This window comes from Protopterus annectens, chromosome 10.part0, assembly GCF_019279795.1.
Source record: "Protopterus annectens isolate FY-2018-M chromosome 10.part0, PAN1.0, whole genome shotgun sequence".
NCBI lineage: Eukaryota > Metazoa > Chordata > Ceratodontiformes > Protopteridae > Protopterus > Protopterus annectens.
Genome location: NC_056744.1, coordinates 617,035,954 through 617,049,587, shown reverse-complemented (window position 1 = coordinate 617,049,587; position 13,634 = coordinate 617,035,954). Strand labels below are relative to the sequence as shown.

At 35.3% G+C, this 13,634-nt stretch overlaps 1 protein-coding gene across 1 annotated transcript in view; it reads left to right on the top strand.

The window, feature by feature from the left end:
• ST3GAL3 (ST3 beta-galactoside alpha-2,3-sialyltransferase 3) overlaps window positions 1-13,634 on the top strand; it is a 3,995,325-nt gene that overhangs the window by 146,554 nt on the left and 3,835,137 nt on the right. The gene's annotated exons all lie outside the window — the stretch shown is intronic.

Sequence of the window (13,634 nt, the reverse complement as noted above, 5' to 3'; positions counted from 1 at the left end):
GTAAACATATATACTGATAATCAGTATGCTTTTTCTACAGTGCATGTGTTTGCACAATAATAAAGAAAATAGAGGGATGATTACATCCAGTAAAAAATCTATTAATCATGCGCAATTTATTTTGGAGCTATTAGAATCTATTCAGTTGCCTACCAAAGTAGCTATTTGTAAATGTGTAGCTCATACAAAACAATAGGATAAGATTTCAAAAGGTAATGCACGAGCTGATGCAGCTGCAAAGCAAGCAGCCTCAGACTCAGAAACTTTATTTTTAAATGAAAAATTACAACCCTTTAAGATTTTAGATTTAGACATGTTAAAAACAATGCAAATGCTTACTACAAAAGCAGAAAAACAAAACTGGGTAAAACAAGGTGCAATTTTTGAGAATGGACTGTACATTTCCAAAGGGAAAAAAAAAAAACAACAATATTACCGTCTAATTTATTTAGATATGCAGCTTTGTTGAGCCATGGGCAGAGCCATGTCTCAACAGGGGGGATGGTACAGTTAGTAAATAAAATATTCCAAACATATGGATACATAAATTATACAATAAAATTTTGTGCAGCTTGTCATACTTGTAACAAGCACCATGCACAAGGAGCATTTAAAACAAGCAAGGAGTTTCCCTACACCACCATATCCATTCCATACTATTTGTATGGACTTCATAGAGTTGAATAAATGTGAAGGAAAGAAATACTGTTTAGTGATCATAGATATGTTTTCAAAATGGGTAGAAGCTTTTCCAACCAGGAATCCGAATGCAGTAACAGTGGCAAAGGCCCTAGTAAAGGAAATAATTCCTAGATTTGGCATACGGAAAGAATCTATAGTGGCAATGGGACACATTTTGTCAATCAGACAATTCAACAACTTGGGAGATTTTTGGGATTTCCTTAAGGAATCACTGTGCTTACCACCCACAGTCAGCAGGACTGGTGGAGAGGTACAATGGGATTTTAAAAAAACAAGTTAAGAAAGTTAATGAGTGAGACTCAAAAGAATTGGATTTGCTGTTTACCTCTAGCATTGCTGAGCATGAAAACAGTAACAAATGTAAAGGGTTTGATCCCCTTTAAAGTAGTATTTGGAAGGGCATATTATGTGCCTCAGTAAAAAGCCCTCATGCCTGCAGAGCTGGAGGCTGACGGTTCACTAGCTAATTATATAAAGAAACTGTTATAAATAAATCTGTTTTGCAGTTTAACTCTTTTTCAGACAAAAGAACTTTCAGCTGAATAAAAACTTTGTGACTGATACACAAGGGCAAAATGGCCAAGAGTAAAGAAAACAAAAAGCAGAGCAACCCAAGAACTATATCATAATTATTTTAACTGTGCATTTGTTAACTATAAGTGTGACAATTTTTCTCTTATTGTGGTTTTTCCCTGCACTCAACCACACAAGTGAAAGTGAGAAGACGTGATGAACTGTTTATAGACTGGCATCCAAATTTTAACACGTACCTGGCCATGAAGCAAGTGTATACAGAAACTATGCACATTTCAAATTGCTGAGTTTGTACAGCTATACCAACAACATATAATAGACTTTAAGGTCCTCTGTCCCTCTGGGGATAAAATGAGACTTTGGAAAGTTTTTTTTATACAAAAACTGTGAGATCACAGGACAAAATTGCTTTATTTTTACCTGTTCACACAAAAAGGAGTTGTATGTCTCTACAAAAGTAATACCCTCCAGGTGGGCTGGAGTAATGGTAATATAACAATGTCTTATAAATGTTACATTAAAGTCAAAAGTGGGGGTACTGTTTGTAATACTAACCATGATTCATATCTGAGTTCAATGAAAACTACATTAAATGCAGTATGTGACAATCCAGTCTTAACTAAGCAATTGTCTATTAAGAATAGAAAAATGTTTCATGCAGGGATAACACGTATCAGTACCAAAGTAATGATTTTATTTGTGGGAAAAAGGCATATAAATGGTTACCTGAGAATTGGTCCGGCAGTTGTTTTTTGGGTTATCTGGTTTCAGCAATAAGATATACTGCAGAATTACCTTTGGGTAAGATACAAAACGTAAGGAAAACAGCTCGAGAATCTGAAGGTCCAGTGAAAAAAACCTGCGAATCCAGTTGGTAAAATCGAAGCTGGTTAAAAAGGCCATAATTCAGTGAAAGACAAAAGTAAATTGACTCATATGAACTTGGGCAACAGTGTTATATCCAGGGCAGGAATGCCACCAGCCTATGGAGCAGTCAAATCGATCTGGGAGCTGAGGAAGCTGTCAAAAAGTCATGAACAATGCAACTTTTTCCACCCTAGAATTGGTGACTAATGAACTGAATGCAATAAAAACTGTTGTGCTACAAAATCGAATGGCTCTTTACTTCACCCTAGCGGCAAGAGGTGGTACACGAAGAAAAATGCTGTGCGTACATTCCTGACAACCAACATGAAATCAATGACCACCTAGAGGTAATTCAGCAAGTATCAGCAATGACTAAACCAGGCCCAAACCCACTGACAGACTTTTTCCAGAATCTGTTTGGGGGGGGGGGTTCCATCCTATTAAACATTTAATTGCTATTTGTGTGGGTATACTCCTAATAGGAACATGTGTTTACTGTGAAATTCCCTGCATGAAAAAAATTAATCAAAAATTTGTTGATATATCTGCTAGTGAAACTTTTACCAAAGTGTTGAAATTAAAAGATTAATTTCAAATGATGCTTTTCTGAAATATAAAACCAATGACTAACTTAGCTGAAAGTCCTTGAAAGGGAAAAGCTAAGGAATGAAATAATACTGTTTATGTTTCAAATAGAATGAAATGCATTAACAGGAGGGAGAATGTTAGAAAAATCTATATTTACATACATGCTGCTTAGAAAATATATTTACATACATGCTGCCTAGAAAAATATATTTACAATGTATGCTGCTTAGGAAGATGTGTATTCAAACATTCAAACATATATAAGCTGTGTGGTCAAATATATAGAGAAATGTGTGCCTTAGTTAGGAATAAATGTACTTAAATCTATAATAGAGAACAAAGTTTGAAAAGTAGTATGATATGTAATGCATTTAATTCTGTTTTACTAGAATAATAGTAGAAATAAACTTGCATATTATTGCTTGAAGCACAAGCTGCAGTGTAATCAGAAATTTGGCCTTGGCAGCGTTCAAGCACAGCCTGGCTCATGTCTTTCAAGTAAAGATTATTTTGCAAAGTTAGAAAATAATAAATCTGTTCAGATGTGTATCTTCTTCCTGCTTCAACCAGAAGAATGGCCTTGTGCGCACTATCAGAGATAGTGTCCAGCTGGAAAGGGACAAAGAAATGTATTAAAGAGACATTCATCCATTGTATTGAGCTAATCTAAGAGCCTTGAATTGGCTACATCCTCAGGAGGTCATCGTGACTGACCAGGTGCTTGCAAGGCTGTAACATTCTCATGGGAAAAGACTTTTGAAAAACACAATCTCAGCACTTTTTCATAAGTTACTATGATGTAAAGACCCTGTCACTGACCACGTCAGTGAGGTGGGCAAAACTGATAGTGACATGTATAAAAAATGGAGCCTTCTGTTAATAAACTAGACAAAATTCTGTACAAGTTTGTGTATGGTTTTTTGCCTCCTAATGTACATTAGAAAATAAGATACTTGAGTTCTCCTGCATTATTGTTTGTTATTGATTGACATTGTTTTGAATAACTCAATGATTTTTACAGTCTGATTCTAACAAATTAATTTAACATATATATATATATATATATATATATATATATATATATATATATATATGGCTTCCGTTCAGAATCTCAAAATCCTAAAACCTCGAAATTCATATGATCGAAGTTTCAGAATTTTTTATTCTGAATGGAGATCTGCATACAGTGCAGAATGGGAGATTTCCCTTTTCCTCTCTGTAGTGCGATCTCAGAGTTGGTATATTTAAGTAGAGAGGGTTTAAATAGTTGTTTGTTTTTGGATTTGTTTCGGAATTTCGATATTCTGAAACATTGATCATATGGTCTCGATCATATGACATTCGATGTTTAGGAATTTCGAGATTCCGAAGTGAATATATATATATATATATATATATATATATATATATATATATATATACATATATATATATATATATATATATATATATATATATATATAGATAGATATACATATACATACATATATATATATATATATATATATATAAAAAATAGCTGTCTACATCCCTCCAGGAAACAATTCCAGTACAATCGAAATCATTCTCCAAAATGTCACAAAAGATATATCACAGGAAACCATTATTGTAGGAGACAGTAATTGGATGACATGTACATCTGACAATCCTCATTATTACCTAAGCCTCCATGGTTTCACTCAAATGATTTCAAACCCAACTAGAATTGACAAGAAAATAGACAAATCTATTTTGGACTGGTTCTTAACTAATAAACCCCTGTATTACCAAATAGTAGGGTGTCTGCTAGATCACTTAAGTGGCCACTTTGGAACCTACCTACTGAGAAATCACAGTAACCCTACTAAACTAATCAACTTCTGCCAAATTCATAATAAGAAAAATCTTAACTTACAGATTCTACTAAATATTTTTGAAAAAAAACAGACCGGACTCCTCTTAAGCAACTGCCCTTAGATGCTGCTGTGCAACACTTCAGTGACACCTTCCTTACTATTCTAAACGGACTTGTACCTCCAAGAATAGTTTGTGTCAAAGACAACTACACACCATGGTTAACCCATGAGACTCGTACCCTCCTAAAATAAAGGGACAAAGCATGGCAAACTTGGGCTAAAATAAATCCCACCAAAACCATTTAATTTACCAGCAACTTAGAAACAGTGCCAAACACCAAATTAAACTAGACAAACACTACTATTCTAATTTCCAATGTAAATACAGAATGAATCCACAAAAATTCTGGAACACAACCAATAACATACTTCATCCTCGCCAAACCACAACCCCCCCCCCAACTTACTTGATAACACAAATAATATTGCTGAACAACTTAGCATATTCTTCACTGAAAGTGTTTTAGCACTGACTAAGAATAGCAAGTTTCCCACAATGCCAACACCCAACAATACAAGCAATATTGTAGATGCATTCTCATTTCAGACAGTCCCAAAACAAACTATTGCAAAACTATTAAAGAAATTGAAACCCACTTTACTGGCAGCAGATAACTTGCCAGCAGAATATCTAAAATTAAAAGCAGATGTTATTACCTTCCCTGTGTTAATACTGATAAACCACTCTATAACAGAACAGTATGTCCCAGCTATTTGGAAAATTGCAAATATTACACCGTTACATAAAGGAGGTAATTCAACAGACCTAACGAACTGCCAGCCCATTGCTATACTTTCACCACTTTCTAAAATTTTGCAAAGATGTATCCACTTTCAACTTCTTGAACACCTTCTAAACAATAATCTCCTCTCATCGTCACAGCATGGATTCCGACCACATCATAGCATTACTACAGTTCTTCTAAGTTTCAGTAATACTATAAATAAATTCAGAGATGATGGCAAAATAGTGTCTTCAGTCTTTTTGGACATGTCTAAAGCATTTGAAAGAGTTTCCCATCCTAAGTTACTGTCCACCCTGAAAAATCTTAATATCAACCCTGGTGCTGTTAACTGGTTTCAGAGTTATCTGTCTAGCTACCAGCAAGCTGTGAAATGGAAGCAAGATCTATCCCCACTCCTTCCTGCTACACTTGAAGTCCTTCAGGGTTCAATTCTAGGGCCCCTCCTCTTCAGCATATTTACAAATGATCTTAATACTGCCTCCGCTCAAGCATCTATCATACAATATGCAGATGATTCAACCCTCATATGTGCAGCATCCACAATGACACAACTTCCTACAGTCACACAAAAAGCCATATCTGAAATTGAAACATGGGTAGCAAACTCACAACTCATTCTCAACCCTAATAAAACTAAACTTATTATCTTTCATCCATCTAAACCTACTAACCCCCCAGTTAACTTTTATATCACTGCCGGTAATAATACTAGGATTTTCCCAGATTCCCAAACAAAAGTATTAGGTGTTATAATCAACAACAGACTAAAATTTGACATGCACATTTCTAACACAATCAAAAAGGTTCACAAGAAAATGGGAACAATGTATAGACACACAAAATTCTTAACAGATGCTGCAAGAATAGCCATAGCTAGAACCCATCAACTCTCCTGACTCTTATATGCATCCCCAGTACTTGCCAACCTCAAAAAGTCATAACTAAGTAAATTAGAATCGTGTTATAATAAGATTGTCAAATTTGTAACCGATTCCACACATTCAACCCATCACTGTCAATGCCTAAAAAATCTTTCTTGGTTGGAACTACCTCATATTATCAACTATAACCAGTTAGTAAAGGCTAACAAAATAATGCACAATTCTGACAATGTACTTTCCCTAAAATATCTTCTACAATCCTACTCTAACATTTGTACTCTTTGATCATCTAACAAAGACTTACTCCAAGTAACCAAAGTATCCAATACAGCAGGCAACTCTCATTATTCTAACTTTGTTGCTAAAAATTGGAATACCCTTCCACACAGTATTAGATCCATAAGCAATCTTAATCATTTCAAAATATCTCTCAAAAGACACGTATTTGAATCTTGGCTTTGCACATATAACACTCCAGGTAAATTATTAACTTCACACACAGCTAGCTCATCTTTTTATTTGCTTCTCCTTCTGGCTTTGTTGAAAGTAAGAGTATGTCTTACAAATGTGTCCTTGTTAGAGCATAAACAGTCAGTCTTTACAGCTAATACTTGGTAGAAATTACTTGCAAGAAGCATATTTGATTTGCTTTAGTTATGAGATCTATGAGAACCCTGGAAAAAAACAATGGAAAATACAATGGAAAATACTTTGATGACTTTTCACTTTATTAATTAATGCTGATATTGAAGTAACATTACAGTCTGTCATAAATGCCTCTCCTGTTGAATTTCATCTGGAAAAATTTTTCACTGCTTACTTCAAGACTGCATGTATCTGGTGCTTCTTGCTTCATGACCGTAATCTTAAGATGAGCAGTATATGATAATGAGTTATGTGACCTTCCCTGGAAATACCGGCAGTAAGTAAATGCTTTACACAGCCAAGTGAGTCGCAGAACCACTCTGCTATATAAATAAACCTCACCAGCCACGTAAATTAGCACAACCAAAAGTCCATGTTCACTTATTAGTTTCAATGGGAGAGCTCACTTTAAGTGTAAGTGACAGGAAATTTAGCTGAGAGGTAGTAGTCAGGGGTGTGTGTGTGTGTGTGTGTGTGTGTGTGTGTGTGTGTGTGTGTGTGTGTGTGTGTGTGTGTGTGTGTGTGTGCATGCGTCTGTGTGTGTGTCTGTGTGTGTGTATAACAGTATGACTGAGTGTATGTAGAGCTATGAGTGGTGTCTGGTGTGAATGTCTGCCTGGGTGTTTACAGTATAGGGGCAAGCACACGAGGTACTCTAAGCCACATTCAGAGTTAATAGAACAACAATTTATTCTGGACAGTAAGAAGTACGAAACACTAATATTTGGAAACATTGATTGTAATATTCAGTGAGGGGGTACAGGCAGTATTAATAGGCAAAGTGATGTCTGTTCTGTAACATTAAGGGCAGTTGGGAGACAAGGGGATGCATCCTACTGTGTGTGTGTATGTGTGTGAGGGAGTAAATGAAAGGACACCTGTGCCAACATGATGCATAGATCACCAGTGGTGATTACCACAGCAAAATGTTTGTTAGCACTTCAGATAATCATCAAGTGATTTGGAGGCATGGAAACTGGCCTACATTGAGGTCTTTCCTCATTGTAGCTAATGTGTCTGTGAGGTGCTGTTTCTTATAACCAGGTAATCCCAAAATCACCTTGTTCTTTTGGAAGGATCAACTTATCCTACCTAACTCTTGCCCTCTTCCCCTCCCAGATAAAGTCCTTAAACTCTTTATTAATTGCTATCTACAACTTTCTCCTCTGGTTGATAAAAATATGTCTGACCTGTGCATAAAACTAAAGAGACTGAAACCATTTTCACTGCTTTTATCTTGCTATCCATATCCATAAAACAGTGCTTTTAATTTCTCAATTTTTGTGTTAGATTTTGTGTAGTTTCTTCCCACATATCCTTAGCTGCAGTAACAGAATCCTTTTTAATCCATACTCCTCTAAGTACTTCATTTTATTATGTCCTGCAAATATGGGTATTGCTGAACCAATGTGTGTGTGGTTACATAGTTTACAGCTATTCTCTTTATTTTGTCTTCATTAATTTTGTATCTTGAAAATATTTTAAACTGTCTCAGAATATTCCACAACACTGAAATGTCATTTTCTGGTTTTATCAGATAAAAACCAATATCATCTGCAAATAAAGCCTTGCCAATGGTCCCAAATATAATGCAAATAAATGGGAAAGAAGACACCTCTGCCTGGTTCCTCTGCTCAAACAGAACTTATCAGACAGGAACCCACTGTAACTTTTGCCTCCAATCCCTCATATATCCTCCTAATCAACCTTATAATTTCATCAGAGAATGCGAATGCTTCCATTACCCTACTCATAAAATCCCATCTGACTCCTGCATCAAGACCCACCAACAACAGTCATATTTTCTTACATTCTACTTCCCTCTAGAGCATCATTTTTCTATTCATGTTGTCAAATGTTTGCCTACCTTACAGAAAACCACTTTGATCTATATCTGCATCACCTTTGCCATTCTTTTCACCAGTATAGCCATAAATACTTTATAATCATAGTTTATAATCAAAATGCGCCTGCATGAAGCTGGATATGATGGGTCTTTATTATCTTCCAGGATGTTGGTGCTTCTTCTCCTTTTAACAAAACCATCCAAATTGTTATCACTTTCTTCCCTCCTAGCTTCCAAACTTCCACAGTAATACCATCCATTCCTGGAGACTTTCCTGTAGTTTGGTTATATATCACCATTTTTATCTGATTTTCCTCCTGTCCTGTTGGTAATTGAGCCTCATTGGCATAGTTAATTCTTCCATACATATTTCTATTTTAACTTTTTCTTGATTTCCACATTTTACTGCTTTATACAGATTTTCTAAAATTTCCCAAATATTTTTAAGATCTATACAGGATTATGGATTGTTTTCCTTGTTATAGGCTCCTAAAGCTTGGCAACAACCTCTTCTGCTTTCTGTTGCTTGAGCCGTTGTGCTAAAAGTTTTGAAGCTTTGGAGGTATTATCAAAAAACAGTTGCTTAATAGCAATCTTTCTACACTCATGATATTATTGAGGTAATCCCCTATTTTCTCTTTAACACTCTGCAGTTGTGTCTCCCCTTATTCTATGAGATTCCCCCTGTTCTCTAATATGTTATCCTTTGGCAGTACCGCTAAATAATTATTGTTACTTCTTAAACATTTCTCTATTTCTTTTATTTCTACCCTGTTTTAAACTCCACTTTCATTTTATCCCACTCCCTAGTATATTTTCTGAAGCCATTTTTGTATCTTCCCTAATAATACCTGAATAATTTCTACTACCTTAAATTCTTCTCTGTTTGACAGATAGATGGGAAGGGCCAGTATCTCATTTTTATTTCACTACCCTGGATTTTTATTTTAGTTATTATTGGAACGTGATCTGAAATAGTTATTGGATGCATATTAAAACTTTCAGTTACATGCACATGTTCCTGTGAAATATAATTTCTGTCAGCCTAGTCTAGTTGCTGTACCTTGAGGAATAATATGTAAATTTTCTCCAAGCTCCTACTACTAAATTCACATCTTCCATACCAAATATTGTCATATCTTTCTTCAAACATCTACATTCATATTTTCCATTCTAGGCCACCAGATGACTCCTCACTGTGACAAATCAAATTCTAATCCTGACCTATAAGTAATCTTTTCTGCTGAAAGCTGATTATTTCTCCCTGAATTTTCTTAAATTTCATTGTAGCAGTTTCAGGTAGAATATAAATACATGCCAGTATAATCCTCCTCCCTTGCCATTAGCTCCTTACTTCTACAAATCTACCATTATTATATTTTTCCCCTCTTCTATCACTATTAGACCTCCTCTAGCAAGTAATGTAAGCACTCCCCTTGCATGCCCATTTTTTTCTAATGTGTCTCATATAATATAACTATTTGCACTCTGTATTTTTAATATAATTCATATAATTCAGAAATCTTTCTTTTCTGTATACAGCTGTGAGGCCATTCACATTTATAGATAATAGGCATAGTGGTGTCATTATAATAAGAAGTTATTATTCCCACCTGTTATGTATAACAGCTTTTTTTAAAAATGTCTAGTTTTGTGTTATTTGCATGCACTCACTAATCTTTGGCAGGTTGATCTTTTATACAGTTGTTTCTAGTCATATCCATTTGAACTTGTGTCACATCTTACAAGACTTTTTGTTTTAACGAAAACCTTCAATCAAAAAAATAAAAACACCCTCAGAACACCCCCAAGACCTATTAGTTTAATACAAACACCTAAAACTATATACATATTCAAATAATGGTGTATAACCTTCCTAATAGGTATAATTGTCCCAGATTCACAGCTACAATCACAGGCTAGAACTGACCTATAATGAAGGTTATGCATGGTAATATGCATTGTACAGCCTGTGCTTCTACTTACACTAAGTACTGTGTTTGTCTTATCTTTATTTCTCTCCCAGATGTATTAAACAACTTGAATGTTTTCAGAAAACATCATCTTTTAGCATTAAAAAAAGTTTATTCTCTTTTTATTTATCCTTATCAGCTTTTCTCCATAGAAACATGAGGTCAAGTTACACAATTGCCTTCAGTGACAAGCTTTTAATATTGCACTGTGAACATTTATGTGCCAGAGGAAAACATTTCATTATATTCAGTGTCCTTTTATTTACTTGCTTCCTCTTAAAGCCTGTCATTAGATCAAACCAAGGGCCTTTATCCATTAATTCCCCTTTACAAAAGCAAGAAAAAGCATATAAATTTTACTTACATCATGCTCTTTTGTCCAGGCTTTCCTCTCTTTTTACATTGCATTGCCTACATTTCTTATAACTGAACAAGAAAAAAGAAAGAAGAAGTAAAAAAGACCACCTCTGTTACAACAAAAAAAATCAAAAAACTTTATTTTATAACATGCAGTATACTTCATATTTTATAAAAATACTGTTAAGAGCAAAGACTGTTTTCCTTGTAGTTTCCTTCCTCTTCCCTTTTCCTTAATGTTCTGCCAGACGTTAATGACATGAAGTGGGGTGTATGCTTTGAAATCCCTTAGAAGTTTAACAAAGTGAAAAAGTCCAATATTTCCAGGTTTTCTTATTCTACAATATTTCACAAATGTGATTTTATGCTGTGTAATCCCACATTTATCTATTAATTTCGAGTTGTTGCTTTTCTTTCTGTTGATCTCCATCTCCCAAATCCAGTCTCTGGTTCATTTCCAATGTACTCCTGGTTCTTCTAGTCAACTTCTCTGCTTTTCTCTCTCTCTCCCTCTCTCAAGCATTTTCCTTTGGAACACTGGAAAAGGTTTCACTGACGTAGTCTCTCTGACCTTTATTATCAGAAGAATAAAAAGCTGAATCCCTTTTGTTTGACAGCTCACTTTTTGTTGGACAAACTTTTGTATTTCCTCTTTAGCATATTCTGCATCAAAAAATTACTTTGACCCTTCAGGAAAAATATTCTGATGATAGCTGGATATAGCAGCTTGAATCTCACACCTGCTTCTTGACATTTGCTGATTTCTGGAATAAATTTACTCCTCTTCTGCCTAGTGTACTGTGAGTAATCATTTCCCACAAACAATCTACTGTCTACAATGTTTAATACTTTGCCTTGCTGTCACAGTTTTGTCAGAATCAATTATTTCGGCTGGTAGGATTGTATATTTACTAATATAGGTCTTTACTGCTTTCTCATGGCCACATTTGGAGCATACACATGATATGCCCTTTCAATTAACAACTCCTGCTGTGGAATAAGAGTCCAGTTGCTAATCTGAGCGTTCATAAAGTTAATACAGTCTATTCCTTCCAGTTTCTCAGGTACAGCAGAAAATCTCAGGTTTTCTCTACCCGCTCTATTCTTTAATTCAATCATTTTTTGAAACATCTCTTCCTGAGCAGTCTCACACTCAGCTAGCCTTGTCTTCATTTTGACCTCTGATTTTGCAGTTTTATCAGCTCATCTGAATATCTGTTTAAAGATTCTTCCATTTTTCCAGCCTTTTGTTATTTGAGTTGAAACACTCATTCAGTGTGTCATTTATTTTAACAGCTGTGAGCACATCTTATTTTTATTTCCCCTCTAGATTGTTTCTAGATTGCTGGAAGTCATGTCTTGCACCAAAGGTGGAGCTTGAACTGCTTTTTTGCTGAACAGCTGCAGGATTCTTCCCAGCCAGTGTTTTCTCCTCACCATTTGTGATTGATTTTCTTTCAGGTTCTCTAAATTTCTTCTTTGCTGGCATCCAGGCTCTGCTGTTCTGCATGACCCTGAATTGAATGCTTTATCCACACAACAAATGTATCCCCCAATAATATTCCTCAGCCCCATTTTTACTTTTTTACTTCCTTGTGAACTGTATCACACTGTGACACTGGTCATTATGGAGAAATGACAGAAGCCCCTCCTTCTATTGCCAGCCTTGGTACACATGGAATCATAAAGTAGTTACCACATGCTCACTAAAAACAAGCTTCTACTTAATCCGAAGGACTCTGTCTGTAAGAGATGTAAATTATTTGCTAAAATTGAGGCTTCCCTCTCCCAGTCAGGTGCATGCAATGTTCAAAACACTGGCTTACCCTCAGCCATACCTAAGCAACATCCACAGACTATCACCACAAAATTGTCTTATGTTGGTGTCACAAAAAATCTCTACCCAAGACTACAACTCCTAAGTCTAGGTATCAGTCTAAACCCTCAAATCTACCTCCTGCATTCCACCCACTATCAAAAGGTCATAATCAACATACAAGCATGCCCTAACACTATAGAAAATGCAACTACAAAAAGCGGTCACAAAACTATAAGCAGAAGCCTTTAAGGCAGCAAGACCAAGCTAGTATTTCTCACAACATCTTGATCATAGATGATGTTAGGCTGCCAGCCCAGCTAGCTGGAATTTTATAAATAATCCTGTGTCACTTGTAAATATTAATATGATCCATAGGCTTATCTTACAAATGAAAGTAAACTGTATGTTATGTGCTGAGCTTCAAAAATGTAACCACAGTGCACCCTGCTGGAGAAGAGTAGAAATATATATGGACTATATGCCTATGCAAATGTATGTTTTCATGGTAGAAGTTGGAATATACAGAGTTAACTTGCAAACTCTAAGAAAATAAGTAAAGAGTTTTATGATGTGCTATGAAGTTAATTAATACAGCAAAGAGACAAAATTGTCTGCAGCTAGAAATTCTTTCTTTTATCTGGAAACAGAAATAATTACAGGTTTCAAAGGTAAAGGTGTTTAACAGTTTTATGACTTCCAGTTCCAGGCAAAACTTCTGAGAGATAAGTATTTTTGACACAGAGATGTTACTTTTAAGTTCCTCAGGCTGGGAACTGAAGGC